Genomic DNA, 22,398 nt, shown 5'->3' on the forward strand with positions numbered 1-22,398 from the left:
CTATAAGCTATGGCATTTGGACAAAAGCAACCAAGTCTTATAATGACTAATCCTTTATACTGCGTTTCGATAACAGCTAGTTTTAATCTTCCTTAGCCTTCCCTTCAAAGGGTACTTTATTCAGGCATTCATAATAATTTAAGGAGTTATTTGCAACTGTATGCCATGGAAAGCTAGTATACATTTTTCACTTAGAATCTTCCAAAACCACCTGGAGAGATCAACAATTTCCAGCTGCCTTTTTTTCTGATGGTCTATTTCTTGGAAACACTATTAGTGCTCTATTCTATTTCATTCATAATTGTATAAAGAAACCAAAAACTACTTTATGCACTTCAAGCAAAAATACACTTAATATAGAGAATTGGTACTTACAAAAGCATTAGAAGTCTTGGATGAGTAGTTACTACATTCCTCTGTATTTTTTTAGTTGTGATCCAAATAATCAGAAATTTGCTTTTACCACACATTATAAAATGATTCCAAATCCCCACTGATTATCCCTGGAGTTAAGGGAGAATAACTCACAGCGCCTGTAATGTGTGGTGATAGAGATCACAGAAAAGGGGAGGAAATAATTCCATTGAAAAAAAGGAAAACTGAGAGGAACGGAAAGAAAAGGAACCTTAACATAGACCCATAGTTGTCAACCTGAGGGTTTGGATATAAGGTGACATGGAAAAGATAATAGAGATTGTTGTATTTTGATTCAGATTTGTATAAATATTTTCCAAATGATACAATGTAAAAGACACTTTAGTCAACTCTGGGACTGTTACAGCAAACTAGCAAACATTATCCTGCTCCTCCTATATCATACAGTCTATTGAGAAATACAGATAAGTAAGCAGTTACAAATGAAAGTTTTACCTGTATTGTTGGTGAAGAAATAGGAGAGCAATGTTAGAAAGTTTAATTTTGAATTTAATTTTCAAAATCTTCAAATCGTTTAAAGTATTGCATGTTTTTGTTTTTCTTTATGTAACTCTAGATTCTAAGGATTGGCTAATTTCAAGAAAGACTGGATCCTCTGATATGATATTGTCAGGACTCTGCTTTTCACTTGCACTCTGTCTTTGCATTTTGGTTTCTGTGATTAACTTCTTTTTGTAATATTTTCCTGTATCGGGGGCCTGGGTGGCTCAGTTGGTTAAGCGACTGCCTTCAGCTCAGGTCATGATCCCACGGTCCTGGGGTGGAGCCCCACATTGGGCTCCTTACTCAGCAGGGAGTCTGTTTCTCCCTCTCCCTCTGCCTGCCATTCCCCCCTGCTTGTGCTCTCTCTCTAATAAATAAATAAAATCTTAAAAAAAAATTTTCCTTTGGGCGCCTGGGTGGCTCAGTTGGTTAAGCGACTGCCTTCGGCTCAGGTCATGATCCTGGAGACCCAGGATCGAGTCCCGCATCAGGCTCCCTGCTCAGCGGGGAGTCTGCTTCTCCCTCTGACCCTCCCCCCTCTCATGTGCTCTCTCTCTCTCAAATAAATAAATAAAATCTTTAAAAAAAAAAAAAAATTAAAAAAAAAAAATAAAAATAAAAAATAAAAAATAAAAAAAATTTTCCTTTGTCATTTTAGTAAAAAAAAAAAGGTACAAAGTGTTTTGATTGCCTTCCCATAGACCTAGCCTCTTGGAATAATCCTGACTTCAGGGAGAAAGAGAACTCTTGAAAAGTAGGGGCACCTGGGTGCCTCAGTCAGTTAAGTCTCTGACTCTTGATTTGGCTCAGGTCATGACCTCAGGGTGTGAGATCAAACCCCACTGGGCTCCACACTCAGCGGGTAGTCTGCTTGAGATTCTCTCTTTCTCCCTCTGTCCCTCCCCCACTCGCACACTCCCTCTCTCTTCGCGCCCTCTTTCTCTAAAATAAATAAATAAATCTTAAAAAAAAAAAAAAAGAACTCTTGAAAAGTAGCCCAGCAAATATTACCCTGGTGGAATAGGAATCCCTTTGTTACTAACAGATCCACCAGAAGCATATTGAGTAAGGGGAGGCAGAGTTCACAAATGGAAAAGAGGTACTGTACCACAAGAAGAAATGGTAAAGGGAAATTGGGCAGAAAAAATCAAAAGATCTCAACTGGAATCATTTCACTATTAAGGATGACTATCCATGGAATGAAAATACGTAGTTGATTGAGATGTGAAGACATAACCAGGAGCTCATCTTTTCAATGTAAGGGACATAATGGATGGACAAAATAGTTCAGGCAGAGTGAACTCTATGAGTTAAAGCCCAAAGTTAAAAGACAAAATTTTGTGAAAATCATGGGTGTGCTTTATGAAAGGAGGAGGGGCCAAGATTAAAAATACACTTTAAGTGAGAAATTACAGCACATTAGCTTACCAGTCTGGAGATGCACAGACAGATTTGAGAGAGATTGGGGAAAGATTTCCTGTCTAGGCAAATGAGATACTCACCACAATTATTATATCCTCCCCTTACCCTGATCCATGCATTTTGATTACCTTTTACATTTACTCACACTGCATTCTCCTTAGGAAGAGTTGTTTATGGAGCCACCATGACTCTTTTACCCAAGATAGTAATTCCCATCAATTTTTCTCCCCTTATTCTTAGTTTTCTTTATAGTCCTTAGAAAGAACTCAGTCGTTTTATATTACATGCTTATTTGCTTATCTCTTTGTCTGTATTTCCTGTAATTCTCTTGAAAGCAAGATCTGACTATTTTGTTCACTGCTAGATCCTAGCTAGCAGCGTGGTTGCTACACATTATTTGGAATAACAATGTTTCAAATGATATAATCATAGGCTGCATCTCAAAACACAGGTATTAACAGACTCTGAGGAATGATAACTAGTCATCACCAGTGACTGGTATTATGCCCCTTCACCACCCACATGGCTCCCCTTTGTCCTGTGCCTAGAATAGCTCGTTATGGTCATCAGCAGTGGTTCAAGCTGGACTCTGACTTTCTGACCACTTGTGTTTTGCCCTTACCTCCTGTCAAGAAAACATTATTCTGGTTCATTGGGAAACTGGTGACAAGAGTACATGAAAGCCATTCATTGGAATTGCTTTTAGTCCTTAGCATCCTGTAGAAAGAAAGTGAATATGGAAGGCGACATGGGAGTGGCTTGTGATTAGGTCTTCTCCGCACATGTTTTCAGTTCCTCCCTAGAGAGTAGGCAGAGGCAAGGGACAAGGGTCAGCAGCTCTAACACAGCCCACAGACTGGCAATTAATCTGCTATAGTGGCTGGAATCTTGAAAAGTATGTAATGAAGTCCTTTGCCATTATTTCATAGGAAAAATTGCTCTTGACAAGCCTTTCTAAATTCAGCACTTTTCAAGAATGCCTCCTTCTGTTGTCAAGGAATGCCTGTATGTCATACTTAGCTTCCCCTCTACTTATCTCCAGTCTCAGGATCATTACTGCGGACCTTTTTTACAGTCCTTCATAATGCTGTTTCAGACGCAATGTACATCTATGCTTAGACTGGAAGTATTAGAGGCCAAGTAAAGTAATATTAAAATAGGAGTTTTCAAAGTATTTTTGAGACTCATTACTAAACAAAGGATTGGTATTTTACCTTATTTTCCTGAAGGAAACTGTTTCTTTTCTTCTTTTTTTTTTTGCATTAGTAATTATTTATAACCAGAATTTGTTTTATAAGTTCTGTGCCTTAACAGTCATACGATTCTTCTTGTTGCGTGTGAAAATTATTTTCTTATAGCAAAAAAGCATGAATGTGACTTTTTAATACCTTGAATATCAATTGCCCCTAATATGGAGAATTTCAGAACTCATTTTGAATAGGGTGTTTCTCTAACACTCTCTTATATAGTACAGCTTGTTTAAACACTCAATGTAAGTAGTGGTCTGAGGATATTTCTTACAACTTAACCTTTCAGAATTTCTTAAGATTGTTGCTCTGATTTTCCAGTTGTTTTTAATTTTTTTAGCTCTAATAGTACAGCCAAGCTTAATTTGATTCAAATAATAGTTCAATTTTGAAATTCCATACTGTCTCATTCTCAATTAAAATATTGTCTTAACAAATCTTCCAACAAAATATAAGTAATTTTCTTTTAAAATCATTGCAAATTAAGTCACCAAGAAAATATTCTGCTAAAAAACAAACAGGTTTAGGCTTCAACTATTCAAATATAAAATCCAACACAGTGAAATATGTTAGAGCTAATTAAATTACTTGTAACTACTTTGACATTAAAGACATATGTTTGTTATAAATTTTGCTGCAATAATATTCCGTTATACATATTTTAACAGATTTTATTCCTTAATACTACTTTAATCAGAATCAGTTTTAATGTTCTTAATGAATTGATAAGCCTAAAATTTTTCAGGGATCTAAACAAGAATCCACTTTGACTCTTTTCTTACACATTTGCACATTAATACATCAAAATAATTTTAAATACACTCAAAAATAATGTCCTCCTTCATACAGATACCATGTCTTTTTGAAATAGTCTGGTTTCCTAATATAATCTAAGTAACCTAGTATAAAATAGATCCTAATAATAAACCTATACAATAAATAACACCTTCAGGTTAACTTCTGTCATTAGAAATACTGAATTGGTTGAAATAAAGAGCATTATATAGCAAAACTATGGAGGCTAATAGTATCAGGAGAAGGATTTGGCTTGCATTTGGAAGCCGTTTTGCCTGACACATGCATCCCATGGGGTGGAGTATAATTGTACCTGTCTTAGAAGATTAAGCAAGCATCAATAATGTGCTTCAGCTAGTGTCTGGGATTTCAAAGTTCTAATGAAGTATATGTTATTACTTTTGCAAGTATTAACTCTCTGGCTTCAATTCCCAACTCCATTCACTACATTCCTGCCATTCAAATCTCTGTATATTTTTATTACAGAAAAACAGATTTTCTTTAATTTATATTAAAGAAATGCATTTGATTCCTGAGAAGTGACAGCTTTAATCTTCCTGCTGCACCTCTTGAGGATGCCTGATTCTGCTGCCTCCTAAGATTCATAACAGAAACTTAATGGCTACAGTGGCTCTATGATTTGGTCTCTGTTATTAAATTCTTTAAGCTCAGCTTAGCTGTGCCCTAGTCACCACAACTCCACCCATGATCTCTCCTCTTTATGGGATACTTCTTTACCTTTTTTACACCTTCAACTCTTCTTGCCCTTTAAGACAAAACTCATCCCTCCCTTCTGAGAATCATGGTTTATATTCCTTATCTTCACCTTAGGAAAGCTGTGTGTGTGTGTGTGTGTGTGTGTGCATATGTTTTGTCTTTATTCCTCTGAGATTATTAACAATAGGTTCATTTAATTATGAATTTATCAAAAAATACTGAACTCTCATTCTGTAGAGGCACTCACCTATACCCTGCCTATGTGTGGCTACTCCACAGGTCTTTAGATTCCTACTGACAGACACTATGGCTTCTTTACATTTGTAACTTCTGTCCTCTTGCCCCTTCCAACCAACTTTCAAAGACTTAACACTGTTTCTGACATTAAAAGGTCATTTAAATAAGCACCTATATTTGTCATTTATAAATAAATAGATGAATGAACCTTGAGCTTCATCAAAAAAATAAGGCTAATGGGAAGCAGTAATTCATAAATTTGTTTCACAAAATTTCCTACTTGCATAACATTTTAATGTAACTTGTTTTAAAAATTCATCAAGAAATCGAATTCTGCCACAACGACTTGTGCTTGGAAAAGGAATCCAAGTTCCAAATGAAAATGTTACCCAGCCTACACCTCGACTTTTTAGATTTATGAGAACTCCACAATGCACTGCTTGAACTTCTGATCTACACAACTGTGAAATAGTGAGAGTTGATATAAATAATGAAGTGTGTGGCAAATTTTTATTCAGCAATGGAAAACTAATGCACATATTTAGAGGAAGAGTAAAAGGGTGGGAGGAGGAGAGAGAGAGGAAAATACAGGGAAGGAGAGAAATAAAGAGGGAGAGACAGAGGGGTTTAAATCATATAAATATTAAAATTAACAATTCCTTCCTATACTCAGAAAGATTCTACCTTAGAGTGAGCAGATGATGGAAGGTATGATCCCACTTCCTCATTTCTCCACCACTATCACAGAATGAGCTTCACACATCACTGAGACTGATTTTTTTGTTTAAGGAAAGCCATTTTGCGTTAAATATGATTGTAAACACAAACTAGTAGCATCAGCTAATGTTCGAACTAAGACAAATTTATCCGCTTTAACACTGGAAGAAAACAGGGCTGAGTTGGATTTATTAAGAAATGCACATTATTGATTAATGTGAGGTATAAGTATGCACATGTATTCAGTATAGGTGATTCAATAATCTATGTCTTGAATTAGATCAACCTTTACTATGGTCCCAAGTCTTTTGGCTGTTGTGAATTCAACAGGGAGAGGTGGCTCTAGTTAAAATTATTTATTTTTATAGGATTTATGAAGTAAGAAAAATAGGTTGTCATTTTTTTGTTGTCATTCAATATTTGTCATAAAACAGGTTTTTAAAAGAAATGTTTTTGCAAATAAATTTGTTAATCTGTCTAATCAGAATGTTGTTTTATAACTTGGTTAATTTTTATTTATTGATCGCACAAAATGTGTCAAGAAAATTTTTCTAGCCCCTCACTCTCAGTTATGTTCTGTTTTTGTGTGTTTCTAGCGTGTGAACTTGCCCTGTCTTTGGACCTCTTACAATGTATTGAAATGACCTATTTTCTTGACTTTCTCACTCACTGAACTACACGCTTCTTGAGGAAAGAAGTCTGGCCTTATTCACTACTGAATGTTTGACACAAATATGCACTCAATACTTGCTGAAGAAGTATTATTTTTAAATTCAAAAATAAAATTGATCATGACTTATTTTTAATTTTAACTGCATCAGTTCAGATATTTTCAGTGCAGGAAATGTGGTTGGTAATGGAGATGCAAAAAAGAATGTCACATTAGTTCTGCGTTCAAAGTGCTCACGCTCTAATCCCACAAAGCTACAAATCAAGTTTAGAGCCCAGCTTTAATAATTAGCTCATTCTGGGTGACTTGTAACATCCACTGCAATGTATTCACCTCAGATTGTCTGCTTCATGTGGTTCCCTAATTATGTTATATGGTAACCTTAATGAATGATTTCAAATCCATTAGATAACAGGCATGATATAAAATTAAGAAATAGATTTAGTAAAATAAAGGGTACTTGGCAAAATAATGTGCTTCTCTTGATTTATAAATCAATTAATCTTGATTGAACATCTTGGTAACATTTCATTCTGTTTGCCACTCCATTTTACAAATATAAGGAGTTCACTTGGAATGATTTTGTTGATCCCTGCTGGGTTTAAAACTTCAATTAAGTGACTACCCTTCTATTTTTTATGAGAACTAGCTTAACTCCTTCGATTTTTCTTCATAATTCACATCTCTGAGAGTAGGAACATATTGGTTGGGATAATTTTGTATCCCAGTAGGAGCAATTATATATTTTCTCATGTGATTGATACTGAATGTATGTCTATTGGTGAGCCATATCCTGTGCTTTGTAATTCCTTTAATTTCATTTATATTCATCTGGGATGGGAGCCAGTTTTCTCTTGGCTTCCACACTCGTTGATGGTTAGACAGTAGAGAAGGTTTTTTTTCCCCCACTTCTGTAGTTGTAGGCTTGCCAGCTTTACACCTTCTTTTTGCAATATTTTCCATCACTATCTATTATTCACCCTGAATACATTTTCTGTATTTATTATGTTTACCCAGCAACTTTCCCATTCCATTACTTACAAATGTTAAGTTCATCTGAATCTTTTTTAAATAGCTTAGATTTGAAACTACTAATTAAAACTCCTTAAGATAAAAAGTTGCCGAGAGGCTATATTTCGGAAACATTATGTTTACTATGTTTGTCAAAAATTTACATACTATTGATATGCTCCATTTATCTTGGCATCTGTTACCCAACTTCTTAACTATAAATGAACACATTTCAACTTTCACTGTCTGTTCTCCTTAGCAAACAGTAATGGCTGGCCTCATGGTCTCCACTTTATAGGGTAACATGCCATTTTCATCTTTAATTCGAGTATGGCAGGACTATTATTTGTATATGCAGGTTTTCTATGTTTGTGTCTTTTGTAAGAGGGTGATAAGTTTGAAGAGCATCCTCACTCTCAAAAAATATAACAATCAAAATAAAAAATGTTACCGAAGGAGAGAGAGAGGAAAATACAGGGAAATACCAAAGCCTGTGGATTTTAAAAATTAAAAATATTCTCTTATATAAATTTCCTGCTCCTGATACTGTAGCCAGATAACAGTATGGAAGGATACAGTATTTTTCTCTTGTTTTCCCCTTCAATTTGACTCTATCTACACAATGTGCATTCCTCAAATTCCAGCTTTTACAGTGTAAATCATTTGTAGATGGACTGGTTGCATGCCTGGCCAGTACTTACGGATTTTTTTTTTTTTGATCAGTTTGTAGCCTAATTCCTATTTATCTCTTTTTAAACTAACTTAGCTCACAATACTATTTTTGGCATATCTTGCATTATACTCATTGCATGATTAAAGTCTAGTGTTTGTGATTTTGTAATTATGAAAATTTCTAAATGTATTGCATGACATTTCTAGTTTTTGAATGAACCCTTGAAGAACTGAGACTCCATGGTGCACTCCAATGACTACAAAAGTGCTCTCTGCCCAAACTAATCCAGCGGTTACACACAGTTAATAAGCTAACAGATCCACCAAATTATGCTCCAGAGCATAAATAGCAAAAGTTCATCAACCTGCTTTCCTAATAAATCACTTTCTTAATAAATGCACTAATTATATAATTGAATATGTTAATGTATAAGCACACACACACATAGGTGCAATATGAACATTTTAAGAAACATTATATAGGGCGCCTGGGTGGCTCAGTCAGTTAAGTGTCTGCCTTCAGCTCAGGTCATGGTCCCAGGGTCCTGGGATCAAGCCCCACATCATGCTTCCTGGCAGCGGGGAGTCTCCTTCTCCCTCTCCCTCTGCCACGTCCCCCTACTCTGCTCTCTCGCTCTCTCTCCCTCTGACAAATAAATAAAATCTTAAAAAAGAAAAGGAACATTATATAAAACAAGCAAACACCCATGTACTCATAACATCCCATTTAATAGATGGGAGAATACCAGTATCTTTGGAGCCCATTTGGGCCCTTAAGTGATTGCAATATCCTGAAAAGAATTGTCTACTTTCCTGAATATTTTATTAATCATTATATTTTTCTCTATACTTTTACCATGCAGATATACTTTCCTTAATAATATATTTAAAATACAGTGTGTGTGGGGGCCACCTGGGTGGCTCAGTTGGTTAAGTTCTATCTTTGGCTCAGGTCATGACTTGGGGTCCTGAGATCGAGCCCCCCTCTCCCCTCGGGCTCTTCTCCCTCTCCCTCTGCCAGCCATTCTACCTGCTTGCATTCTCTCTCTCTGTCAAATAAATAAAATCTTTTAAAAAATAAAAATAAATAAAATATAGTGTGTGGATTCATTTGTGGCTGTTCTTCAATGTTTTCTCTTTGAGAGGCAAATATGCTGTTTTATATTACTGTAATTCACCTGATTTTATTACTAGTAATATGCCACAAATCATTTATTTTTTGTGACGGGCATTTCATTTGTTTCCAGATTTTGGCTATTACAAATACTGCTGACATGAAAATTCTCACCTGTATGTGTGTGTTTAAGGCTTTATTCCTGGAAGTAGAATGGTTGGACCATAGTGAGTGTTTATATTGCAATACACTGTATAACTTCAAAATTCTTTTCTTAAGTGGATCAATCTGCATTCCCATCAGCACTATATGAGAGTTCCTGTTCCTCAGCTTCATCATCACATAACATTTTCAGCCTCTTGATTTTGCCAATATGATTACAATGAAACTGTGGTTTAGCTTCTTTTATCTTAATTACTAATAGTGTAAATGTTTTCTTATTTTCCAAATAATTGTGTTTCCTTTTCTTTGAAAAGTGTTTTTATGCATTTTATCTATTCCAATTGCTTTTATTTGTTATGCTTTCGATTTATAGAAGTTCTTTATAATTGCTGGATCATTGCTTGATTATATATTTTGCAAATACCTTCTTCTATTGTCTATATTTTCATCCCTGGTTTCTTGTCTTTTAATAGAAATTCTTATTTTTTCTGCCATGTAGTTGATGTGACTTTTAAAATAAATTCTTTACCATGAGATCATAAAGGTATTCTAATACATTTTCTTCTGAAAGTTTTGGAATTGTCCCTTTTATGTGTAAATCTTTCTTTCATCAATAATTCAGTTTTTGGGGGCGCCTGGGTGGCTCAGTCGTTAAGCATCTGCCTTCGGCTCAGGTCATGGTCCCAGGGTCCTGGGATGGTGCCCTGCATCGGGCTCCCTGCTCAGCAGGAAGCCTGCTTCTCCCTCTCCCACTCCCCCTGCTTGTGTTCCCTCTCTCGCTGTGTCTCTCTCTGTCAAATAAATAAATAAAATCTTAAAAAAAAAAAAATTCAGTTTTTGTGTGTCTGGCAACATAAAGAGGATCCATTTTAATATCCTCCCCAAACAATTTTCTTACTGTTTAATAGTTTATACTATTTCCAGTTATTTTCACTGTTATCTTTCCATATCAGAATCTGTATCTGGGCTTACTATTCTGTTGCTTGATGTAATATCCTAGTCTCAGGTAAATATCCAACTATCTTATTGCATATCCCTTTATAAAATATCATGATAGCAGAAGGAATGGTTCTTTGAACATTTTATACTTCTTTATTTGTGTCTTGGCTCTATTGGCTTCTTTATATTCAACATACATTTTATTTTATTTTTTTTAAAGATTTATTTATTTATTTGAGAGAGCGAGAATGAGAGAGAGAGTACATGAGAGGGGGGAGGGTCAGAGGGAGAAGCAGGCTCCTCGCTGAGCAGGGAGCCAGCTGCGGGACTCTATCCCAGGACTTCGGGATCATGACCTGAGCCGAAGGCAGTCGCTTAACCAACTGAGCCACCCAGGTGCCCTATTCAACATACATTTTAGAGTAAGCCTTTCATGTATTTTTCCATAAAAATATATTTTGGAGATTTTTATTCCAATTTTTTTTATATCAGTAGATTAACTGAAGAGAATGGATATCATAATGATATCAATCTTCATATCCGTGGATATATAAATCCATTGATTTATTTGGATATTCTTTAATATTTAAACCAAGGTTTATAATTTTCTACATAGATCTCATGCACATCTAGTCTTAGACTTATTCCTACATAAGTAATTTATTTTCTTTTGGATTGTAGTTTTACTCACTATTCCATTTAGATGAAATTTATCTTATATCTGGGTATATTGCTTAACATTTTATTGATTATTTTGTATTTTTGACATCAGTAATATTTTCTGTAAATCATGATGTATTTATATTTTTTTCTTTCAAACCAATATATTTCCTCCCCTTATTGAGTTGACTATATGCTCCAGTAAAATGATGACTAGCACTGCTGACAATGAATATTTTAGTATTATTGCTGATTTTCAAGCAAAAATTTTGACTTTTTAGCATTCAACATATTGCTTGCTAATTCTTCTGTAGATTCCCATTTTTACAGCTTTTATGTTTCTTTCTACTCCTAGTTTGGTACAAGTATTCAATACATTTTTAATTTTTTTTTAAATATGCATCTATTGAGTATATAGTTTTTTCTCCTTTACTGTGTTTATGTAGTAAGTCATATATTTTCTAACATTGAATTAACATTGCATTTCTAGAACAGTCAGATGACAAATTTTGGACACTATTTCATTCAATTTGTTGATAACATTTTGTTTAGAAATTTTATATATTTGCTATTAGTATTAAATTTATATTGGAATTATAAAATAATAAGCTTTTTTTCATTCTCTAAAAATGTTTGAATAGTTTTAAAAATATGTATTCCTTGAATGATTATTAGAATACTTTAAGAAAACCTTGTGGTTTGTGTTTTCTTTTTAGGGGAAAAAACCACTATCTTAATTTATTTGTTATAGACTAGATTTTCTACTTCATTCTGTATCAGGTTTATTACTTTTTTTTTTTGGTCATTTCACCCATTGCATAGTGCTATTGCAACATCATCGAATTATTTCCGCAACAATTATACCACTATGTTTTCTTTTCCATTGCTAATATTGTAATATTGTTCATTGTTCTCTTTTCTTTGCACTTAACTATTTGCTTGAACTTTGTAAATGTTGTCTTTTCAAGGAACCAAATTTAGCTTACTGATTCTATCTATTGTATTTCAATAGTATTTATTGTGTTTTGCTCTTATGGTTAACATTTTCTTCTATTTCATTAAGTGTTATTCTAACTTTTTTATCCAAGTGCCAAATTGCTTTCTATTCATCTTTCCTTTTTAATTAAATATATGTGTTATTTTGTACAAAGTACCACTCCAGCTTCAATAGAGAAGTTTCAATGTGCAGTATTTTTATTACCATTAAATCATATTATTATTTCTTCTAAGGGTTATGCACAAGAACGGCTTTATTTTTTTCTAACTTCATGACATGGTTTTTCCCTAATAATCTCTTTATATGGATGACCAACTTAATTGCATTTGATTAAGAATGTGCTCCGTAGGATACTGATACTTGCAAATATAATGAGGCTTGCTTTACCGCCTTGTAGCTGATCAATTTTTGTAAATATGCTATGTTTATTTGAAAATAATATACTTTCAGGGTGCTTGGGTGGCTCAGTCAGTTAAGCGTCTGACTCTTGATCTCAGTTTTGGTCTTGATCTCAGGGTCATGAGTTCAGGCCCCGCGTTGGGCTCCACACTGCGTGTGGAAGCTACTTAAAAAAAAGAAAGAAAAGAATAGAGAAGAAAATAATATATTTTCTACATCTGTTCGGTGCCGTGTTCCATCAATATTCATTATATCAAGATTTTGTTTAGTTAAAATCTTTTATATGGTTACTAATTTTTAACAGCTTGTTAATATCCCTGACTCAGATTTGTCCTTTTTTTTCCTGGCATTTCTACAGTGGTAGATATCTATGATATCTATGATGCTTTTATTAGGTACATGCATATTTATAGTTAATCACACTTTAATTCTTAACAGTACTCCTTAAGGTATGATTTGCTCCACACGAACATAAATGTACCATCAATATTTTTAATATTTTTTATTTTTGCATTTTTTAAATTTCAAATTCTAAGTGTTTTTGTGGTAAGTTTTAGGACCTAAATTCACCCCCTTGCAAAAAAGTATATAACTATTTATTTTTTTAATTGAGTTAAACAACAATTTTTTACCTGTATCATTTATTCATTTTACACAGTTGATTTCAAATATATTAGGATCCATTCCTACAATCTCTTTATTTATTTTCTGTTTTATTTTCTATTCATTTGATTTTTGACATTTCTTTTGCTGCTTAGTATGTATGTGTGTTTGGGTATGTATATGTATGTGCTGTTGTGTCTTGTCATGTTTTGATGTCACTTATATATGACTCTAATTCTATTTTATGCTACTATTTTGGATATTATATCCATTTTTTAATTTTACAGTGGCTAACTTATAAAGTCTATCACGTTAAAAAAAATAAAGTAGGGCGCCTGGGTGGCTCAGTCGGTTAAGTGGCTGCCTTCGGCTCAGGTCGTGATCCCAGGGTCCTGGGATTGAGTCCCGCAGCCGGCTCCCTGCTCAGAGGGGAGTCTGCTTCTCCCTCTCCCTCTACCTGCCGCTCTCCCTGCTTGTGCACTCTCTCTGTGTCAAATAAATAAATAAAATCTCTAAAAAAAAAATAAAGTGTATCATGTTAAAATGTTAGTAATTATTTTCCAAATTATATAAGAAACCTAGCGTTTGTTAATTCAAATTTCCTGACATTTTTTTCACTTCAGTTCTACTATGATTTGTAAAGCCAAGTATTAGATACAATGTTATTGATTCATACATACAAAAACAGTTTGATTCACCAACATGATTATTTTTTCAACATTAATACTTGCAGTTGAGACCTTTATTGTAGGGCTATTATTATTTTTTCTATCTGAAGTTCATTCTTTAGAAGTTTCTTTAGCGAATGTCTACTGTTAATAAATTTCTCAGCTCTTGTTTGTATGAAAATGTGTTTAATCTGACCTAATTTCTGATAGATAATTTCATGTGATGTACAATTCTAGAATGATAGATATTCAAATATTTTGAAGCTATTGTTCATTATTTTTATATATTTTTTCTATTGAGAAAATATACAATGGAGAAAAATTATTTGTCTGCCTTTTATCATTCTAGCCATCTTCTTTTACCTGTAGACTCAAGCTATCATCACGTCTCACCTGGTTTCCATGATAAAATTCTAACTGGTCTCACTTTAACTCTCCCTGCCCACTTTTTCCCCATACGTACATTATCCATTATTACATAGTAGCTGAATTGATTCCTTTAAAGTATAAGATAAGTCACTTCCCTGCTTAGAACCCTCCATAGAGCTGTCCTTTTTATGCTGAGTCAAAGCAAAATTATGACAAAGATCTGGCCCCACCTGGCCTGGCTCCATTAACTCTCTGACCCTATCTTTCTTTTTTTCTCTCTTTTGCTAACTTTGCTTCAGGCACTCTGGCCTTCCTGCTGTTCCTTTACCAAGGTAGGTGTACTCCCAACTTAGTGTCTTTTTACTCATTTTTACTTCTTCATGGAAAAAAATTTTTCCGGACTTTCATTGCTTAACTCTTTCATTGCATTCAAGAATTTCCTCAAATGTTCAGATTACTGTCTTCACAACCTCATTTGAAATTACAAGCCTTCCTCTTAGCGCTCCCAGTGGACCTGACTCTGCCTTAATGTTACAGTACTAATAGCCTTATAAAAATATAATGCACTCATTCCTTGTGCATATTATTTATTTTCTACTCTCTCTTTATACAATGTAAGCTCCCCGAGGGCAAATTTTATCTATTTGATAATGTTGCCCTGTGTCTTAAGCAATGCCCGGTGTGTAGTATGTGGTCATTAATTTGTTAAATAAATTTATCAATGTCGGGATACAGCTTTTATCTCTTTTTTGTTTGTTTGTTTTTCCCACAATTATTTTTGCTACAACATTGAATTTTGAATAATGGTTGAAAAACCCATGTCAACAAATTCTTCCCATATGGCTTTATATCCCCTCACCCCTCCAATCCAACACCATCAAAATACATTCTCAGTTCTTTAGGCTAAATATCAGCCAGGTCCTGCACTTCCTTTAGTGTGTGAGGTATGTCTTTCTGGAACAGGGATTGCACATCTCTGTGTGAGCTTCAGTTAAAACTTCTGGCTATGAATGGATAGAAAGTAGTGTTGGTGGAGGAGAGGAGGAAAATAAACACCTTGAAATAGCTCGGTTTTATATTTTTCCTGGCATAAGGTGTCTGTTTTCTTCTACAAAGGCAGCGGGGACCATTTCTGCCAGCTAGGAGCATTCAGGTGAATTTGGGGATTCAAATGCTTTTGATCATTGCCATGCTGTGCTTCAGCAACCTACGGATCTCATATGAAGGTTCTGACTTACACATAGGAGGATATTTTGTCTGAAAATTTTGTCTCATTTGCAGTTCTGTCACCCTCATTATCAGTTTCTAAACAAGATTTTTGGCAAAGTCAGCCCCACAGCTGCAGGAGATGAGCATCTCCTTTAATGCTGTCGTTGAAGTTCTCTGGCGTTCAGAACACTCTGTTACTGGGCAACCAACTGTCTTTGGCTTGTCTTTTTTATTTTGACAAAGTTTTAATATGGTCAAAAGACATAATCTGAAAAAAAAAAAGAATTAAGAAGTAAGGGGACTGGAGACAGGGATGAGAAAGATGAAAAATAAGTGCTATATGGAACTGGCCACAGCTCAAAGTGCAACCAATTATTCCCTTTTAAGAGGCTTCTTTGGATAAGCATACAATGGCTTTCTTTGTGTTAGAACAGACTGATAGGAAAGGGGAAGATTTTATCTGCTAGTTCCTTCTCACCATTGTCCTTGTGGTAGACACACCTTAAGGTGGCCCTGCAACACCTCATTCTGTAAATCTTTTGGAATGCAAGGGGAATATCCAATTGAAAAAAAAAAAAAATCCCACCCTCATGGTCCTTAATTTTCCTACGTTTCTAGGTTTTGTCATCCGGCCTCTCCAGGAAGACACTGGGAATCTAGAGCATTAGCATCCCATCCATGTGTCCAGTTGGGTAAGTGTGAGGGCTCAGAAATCTCTCCATGTCATTGCTCTGTGCAGGGCTCCCTGATCCACATCTGTGATATATGCAGAGGTAGCCCAGGTTTGCATTTTATTGCTTTACAATAAACTGTAATTTTTATTCCCAGTCACATCCTCAGTTTCTAAGTGTCTAAATGGTGACAGAAAAGGTTATGAAAAAGACAAATTTAGTTAGTCCTTTAACTGGATCTTGTTCAATGTTATGTGCAGTGATAAAATAGTGACCCAGAACATCCATAGTCTATGCCTTCATGGAGGTTGAAGGCTGGTGAGCAAGGTAGAGAGAAATCAAATTATCCAACAAAAGAATTACATTTATAACTTTTCTAGGTGTTATAAGAGGAAGAGATAATTGTGATCTCAGTATAAAGATACTTGGTATGTAATAATCATAACTATGTTTAGTTTTAACTATGTTTCCAACACCACTCAAAGTATTTTAGATGCATTAGCTTTTTTATCCTCAAAACAACCATATTATGAGGAAAACTGAAATACAGAAATGTTAATGTATTTACCCAAGGCCACATAGCAAGTAACTGGCTTAACTGGAAACAAATTCCGTAAGTTTGGGGACAGAGCCTGAGTTTTGTGGGTTTTTTTTTTTTTTTCATAAACAAGTGGTATTTATTGCCTTCCTGCTTTTATCCAAGGCATTCTACCTTTATATTAATACCTAAGGGTTTTTTTTTTCTTTTCTCTTTTATTAATTTTATTTTATTATCTTATCTTAGTCACCATACATTACATCATTAGTTTTTGATGTAGTGTTCCATGATTCATTGTTTGCATATAACACCCAGTGCCCTCCTTAATAACCATCACTGGGCTAATCCATCCCCCCATCCCCCCTTCCCACTAAAACCCTCAGTTTGTTTTTCAGAGTCCATAGTCTCTCATGGTTTATCTGCCCTTCCAATTTCCCCCCTTTCATTTTTCCCTTCCTACTACCTTCTTGTTTTTTTTGTTTTTGTTTTTTTGTTTTTTAACATATAATGTATTATTTGTTTCATAGGTACAGGTCTGTAATTCATCAGTCCTACACAATTCACAGCACTCACTATAGCACATACCCTCCAAAGTGTCTATCACCCAGCCACCCCATCTCTCCCACCCCCCGCCACTCCAGCAACCCTCAGTTTGTTTCCTGAGATTAACAGTCTCTTATGGTTTGTCTCTCTCTCAGGTTTCATCTTGTTTCATTTTTCCCTCCCTTCCCCTATGATCCTCTGTCTTGTTTCTCAAATTCCTCATATCAGTGAGATCATATGATACATGTCTTTCTCTAATTGACTTATTTCGCTTAACATAATACCCTCCATTTCCATCCATGTCGTTGCAAATGGCAGGATTTCAGGTTTTTGATGGCTGCATAATATTCCATTGTATACCACATCTTCTTTATCCATTCATCTGTTGATGGACATCCTGGCTCTTTCCATAGTTTGGCTATCGTGGACATTGCTGCTATAAACATTGGGGTGCACGTACCCCATCAGATCACTACATTTGTATCTTTGGGGTAAATACTCAGTTGTGCAATTGGTGGGTCATAAGGTAGCTCTATTTTCACCTTTTTGAGGAACCTCCATACTGTTTTCCAGAGTGGCTGCAACAGCTTGCATTCCCACCAACAGTGTAGGAGGGTTCCCCTTTCTAAACATCCTCGCCAATGTCTGTCATTTCCTGACTTGTTAATTTTAGCCATTCTGATTGGTGTGAGGTGGTATCTCATTGCGGTTTTGATTTGGATTTCCCTGATGGGGAGTGATCTTGAGCACTTTTTCATGTGCTTCTTGGCCATTTGGATGTCTTCTTTGGAGAAATGTCTGTTCATGTCTTCTGCCCATTTCTTGATTGGATTATTTGTTCTTTGGGTGTTGAGTTTGATAAATTCTTTATAGATTTTGGATACTAGTCCTTTATCTGATATGTCATTTGCAAATATCTTCTCCCATTCTGTCGGTTGTCTTTTGGTTTTGTTGACTGTTTCTTTTGCTGTGCAAAAGCTTTTTATCTTGATGAAGTCCCAATAGTTCATTTTTGCCCTTGCTTCCCTTGCCTTTGGCGACGTTTCTAGGAAGAAGTTGCTGCGGCTGAGGTCGAAGAGGTTGCTGCCTGTGTTCTCCTCAAGGATTTTGATAGACTCCTGTCTCACATTGAGGTCTTTCATCCATTTTGAATCTATTTTTGTGTGTGGTGTTAGGAAATGGTCCAGTTTCATTCTTCTGCACATGGCTGTCCAATTTTCCCAACACCATTTGTTGAAGAGACTGTCTTTTTTCCATTGGACATTCTTTCCGGCTTTGTCGAAGATTAGTTGACCATAGCATTGCGGGTCCATTTCTGGGCTCTCTATTCTGTTCCATTGATCTATGTGTCTGTTTTTGTGCCAGTACCATACTGTCTTGGTGATGACAGCTTTGTAACAGAGCTGGAAGTCCAGAATTGTGATGCCACCAGGTTTGCTTTTCTTTTTCAACATTCCTCTGGCTATGTGGGGTCTTTTCTGGTTCCATACAAATTTTAGGATTATTTGTTCCATTTCTGTGAAAAAAGTGGATGGTATTTTGATAAGGATTGCATTAAATGTGTAGATTGCTCTAGGTAGCACTGACATCTTCACAATATTTGTTCTTCCAATCCATGAGCATAGAACATTTCTCCATTTCTTTGTGTCTTCCTCAATTTTTTTTGTGAGTATTCTATAGTTTTCTGAGTACAGATCCTTTGCCTCTTTGGTTAGATTTATTCCTAGGTATCTTATGGTTTTGGGTGCAGTTGTAAATGGGATCGACTCCTTAATTTCTCTTTCTTCTGTCTTGTTGGTGTATAGAAATGCCACTGATTTCTGTGCATTGATTTTATATCCTGCCACTTTACTGAATTCCTGTATGAGTTCTAGAAGTTTTGGGGTGGAGTCTTTTGGGTTTTCCACATAAAGTATCATATCATCTGCAAAGAGTGAGAGTTTGCTTCTTCTTTACTGAATTGGATGCATTTTTTATATTTTTGTTGTCTGATTGCTGAGGCTAGGACTGCTAGTACTATGTTGAATAGCAGTGGTGAGAGTGGACATCCCTGCCGTGTTCCTGACCTTAGGGGAAAAGCTCTCCATTTTTTCCCATTGAGAATGATATTCACTGTGGGTTTTTCATAGATGGCTTTTATGATATTGAGGTATGTACCCTTTATCTCTACACTCTGAAGAGTTTTAATCAAGAAAGGATGCTGTATTTGTTAAATGCTTTTTCTGCATCTATGAAAGGATCATATGGTTCTTGTTCTTTCTTTTATTAATGTATTGTACCACATTGATTGATTTGTGGATGTTGAACCAACCTTGCAGCCCAGGAATAAATCCCACTTGGTCGTGATAAATAATCCTTTTAATGTACTGTTGGATCCTATTGGCTAGTTTTGCATCCATATTCATCAGGGATATTGGTCTGTAGTTCCTCTTTTTGATGGGGTCTTTGTCAGTTTTGGGATCAAGGTAATGCTGGCCTCATAAAATGAGTTTGGAAATTTTCCTTCCATTTCTATTTTTTGGACAGTTTCAGAATAGATATTAAATCTTCTTTAAAAGTTTGGTAGAATTCCCCTGGGAAGCCATCTGGCCCTGGGCTCTTGTTTGTTGGGAGATTTTTGAGTAATGCTTCAATTTCCTTACTGGTTATGTACTTCTATTTCTATTTCTTCCTGGTTCAATCTTGGTAGTTTATACGTCTCTAAGAAAGCATCTGTTTCATCCAGATTGTCTAATTTGCTGGCATGTAGTTGCTCGTAATATGTTCTTATAATTGTTTGTATTTCTTTGGTGTTGGTTGTGATCGCTCCTCTTTCCTTCATGATTTTATTTATTTGGGTCCTTTCTCTTTTCTTTTTGATAAGTCTGGCCAGGGGTTTATCAATCTTGTTAATTCTTTCAAAGAACCAGCTCCTACTTTCATTGATCTGTTCTACTGTTCTTTTGGTTTCTATTTCATTGATTTCTGCTCTGATCTTTATTATTTCTCTTCTCCTGCTGGGTTTAGGCTTTATTTGCTATTCTTTCTCCAGCTCCTTTAGGTGTAGGGTGAGGCTGTGTGTTTGAGACCTTTCTTGTTTCTTGAGAAAGGCTTGTATTGCTATATACTTTCCTCTTAGGACCACCTTTGCTGCATCCCAAAGATTTTGAACAGTTGTGTTTTCATTTTCATTGGTTTCCATGATTTTTTTAAATTCTTCTTTAATTTCCTGGTTGACCCATTCATTCTTTAGTAGGATGTTCTTTAGCCTCCATGTATTTGAGTTCTTTCCAACTTTCCTCTTGTGATTGAGTTCTAGTTTCAAAGCATTGTGGTCCAAAAATATGCAGGGAATGATCCCAATCTTTTGGTACCAGTTGAGACCTGATTTGTGACATAGGATGTGATCTATTCTGGAGAATGTTCCATGGGCACTAGAGAAGAATGTGTATTCTGTAGCTTTGGAATGGAATGTTCTGAATATATCTGTGAAATCTATTTGGTCCAGTGTGTCATTTAAAGTCTTTATTTCCTTGTTGATCTTTTGCTTAGATGATCTGCCCATTTCAGTGAGGGGGGTGTTAAAGTCTCCTACTATTACTGTATTATTGTTGATGTGTTTCTTTGATTTTGTTATTAATTGGCTTATATAATTGGCTGCTCCCAGGTTAGGCACGTAGATATATACAATGTTAGATCTTCTTGTTGGATAGACTCTTTAGGTAGGATATAGTGTCCTTCGTCATCTCTTATTATAGTCTTTGGTTTAAAATCTAATTTGTCTGATATAAGGATTGCCACCCCAGCTTTCTTTTGATGTCCATTAGCATGGTAAATGGTTTTCCACCCTCTCACTTTCAATGTGGGGGTGTCTTTGTCTAACATGAGTCTCTTGCAGACAGCATATCGATGGGTCTTGTTTTTTTTATCCAATCTGATACCCTGTGTCTTTTGATTGGGGCATTTAGCCCATTTACATTCAGGGTAACTATTGAAAGATATGAATTTAGTGCCATTGTATTACCTGTAAGGTGAATGTTACTGTATATTGTCTGTGTTCCTTTCTGGTCTGTGTTACTTTTAGGCTCTGTCTTTGCTTAGAGGACCCCTTTCAATATTTCTTATAGGGCTGGTTTGGTGTTTGTAAATTCTTTCAGTTTTTGTTTGTCTTGGAAGCTTTTTATCTCTCCTATTTTCAATGACAGCCTAGCTGGATAGTTATCTTGGCTGCATATTTTTCTCGTTTAGTGCTCTGAATATATCATGCCATTCCTTTCTGGCTTGCCAGGTCTCTCTGGATCGTTCTGCTGCCAATCTAATGTTTCTACTTTTGAAGGTTACAGACCTCTTGTTTGGAGCTACTTTCAGGATTTTCTGTCTCTGAGACTCGTAAGTTTTACTATTAGATGTAGGGGTGTTTACCTATTTTTATTAATTTTGAGAGGGGTTCTCTGTGCTTCCTGGATTTTGATGCCTATTTCCTTCCCCAAATTAGGGAAGTTCTCTGCTATAATTTGCTCCAATATACCTTCTGCCCCTCTCTCTCTTTCTTCTTCTTCTGGGATCCCAATTATTCTAATGTTGTTTCGTCTTATGGTATCTCTTATCTCTTGAATTCTGCCCTCGTGATCCAGTAGTTGTTTATCTGTCTTTTTCTCAGCTTCTTCATTTTCCATAAGTTGGTCTTCTATATCACTAATTCTCTCTTCTGCCTCATTTATCCTAGCAGTTAGAGTCTCCATTTTTGATTGTACCTCATTAATAGCCTTTTTGATTTTGACTTGGTTAGATTTTAGTTCTTTTATTTCTCCAGAAAGAGATTCTCTAGTATCTTCTATGCTTTTAATCGTCATTCTGAACTCTAGTTCCAATATCTTACTAATGTCTGTATTGATTAAGTCCCTGGCAGTCAGTACTGCCTCTTGTTCTTTTTTTTTGAGGTGAGTTTTTCCACCTTGTCATTTTGATTAGAGGAGAATAGATGAATGAGAGAACAAAATACTAAAAAAAATGCTAAAAGCATAACAATGACCCCAGAAAAATATACACTATACAAATCAGAAGAGTCCCGAAAGGGGGGAAAAAAAGAAAGAATATGATCAAGCTGGTGAATATAACAGAGCCACACACTAGATTTTGGG

The 22,398-nt window shown here is 35.4% G+C and overlaps 1 long non-coding RNA gene across 1 annotated transcript in view; it reads left to right on the forward strand.

Moving 5' to 3' along the window:
* Window positions 1-16,222, forward strand: part of LOC144382505 (uncharacterized) — a 145,243-nt gene extending 129,021 nt beyond the window's left edge. Inside the window, exons 2-3 of the long non-coding RNA XR_013449508.1 lie at window positions 14,617-14,649; window positions 16,145-16,222. This is a non-coding gene — a long non-coding RNA (uncharacterized LOC144382505). The remainder of the gene's footprint in view (window positions 1-14,616; window positions 14,650-16,144) is intronic.
* The last annotated feature ends 6,176 nt before the right edge of the window (window positions 16,223-22,398 follow it).

The sequence above is a fragment of the Halichoerus grypus genome, chromosome 7 (assembly GCF_964656455.1).
Source record: "Halichoerus grypus chromosome 7, mHalGry1.hap1.1, whole genome shotgun sequence".
Taxonomy (NCBI): Eukaryota; Metazoa; Chordata; class Mammalia; order Carnivora; family Phocidae; genus Halichoerus; species Halichoerus grypus.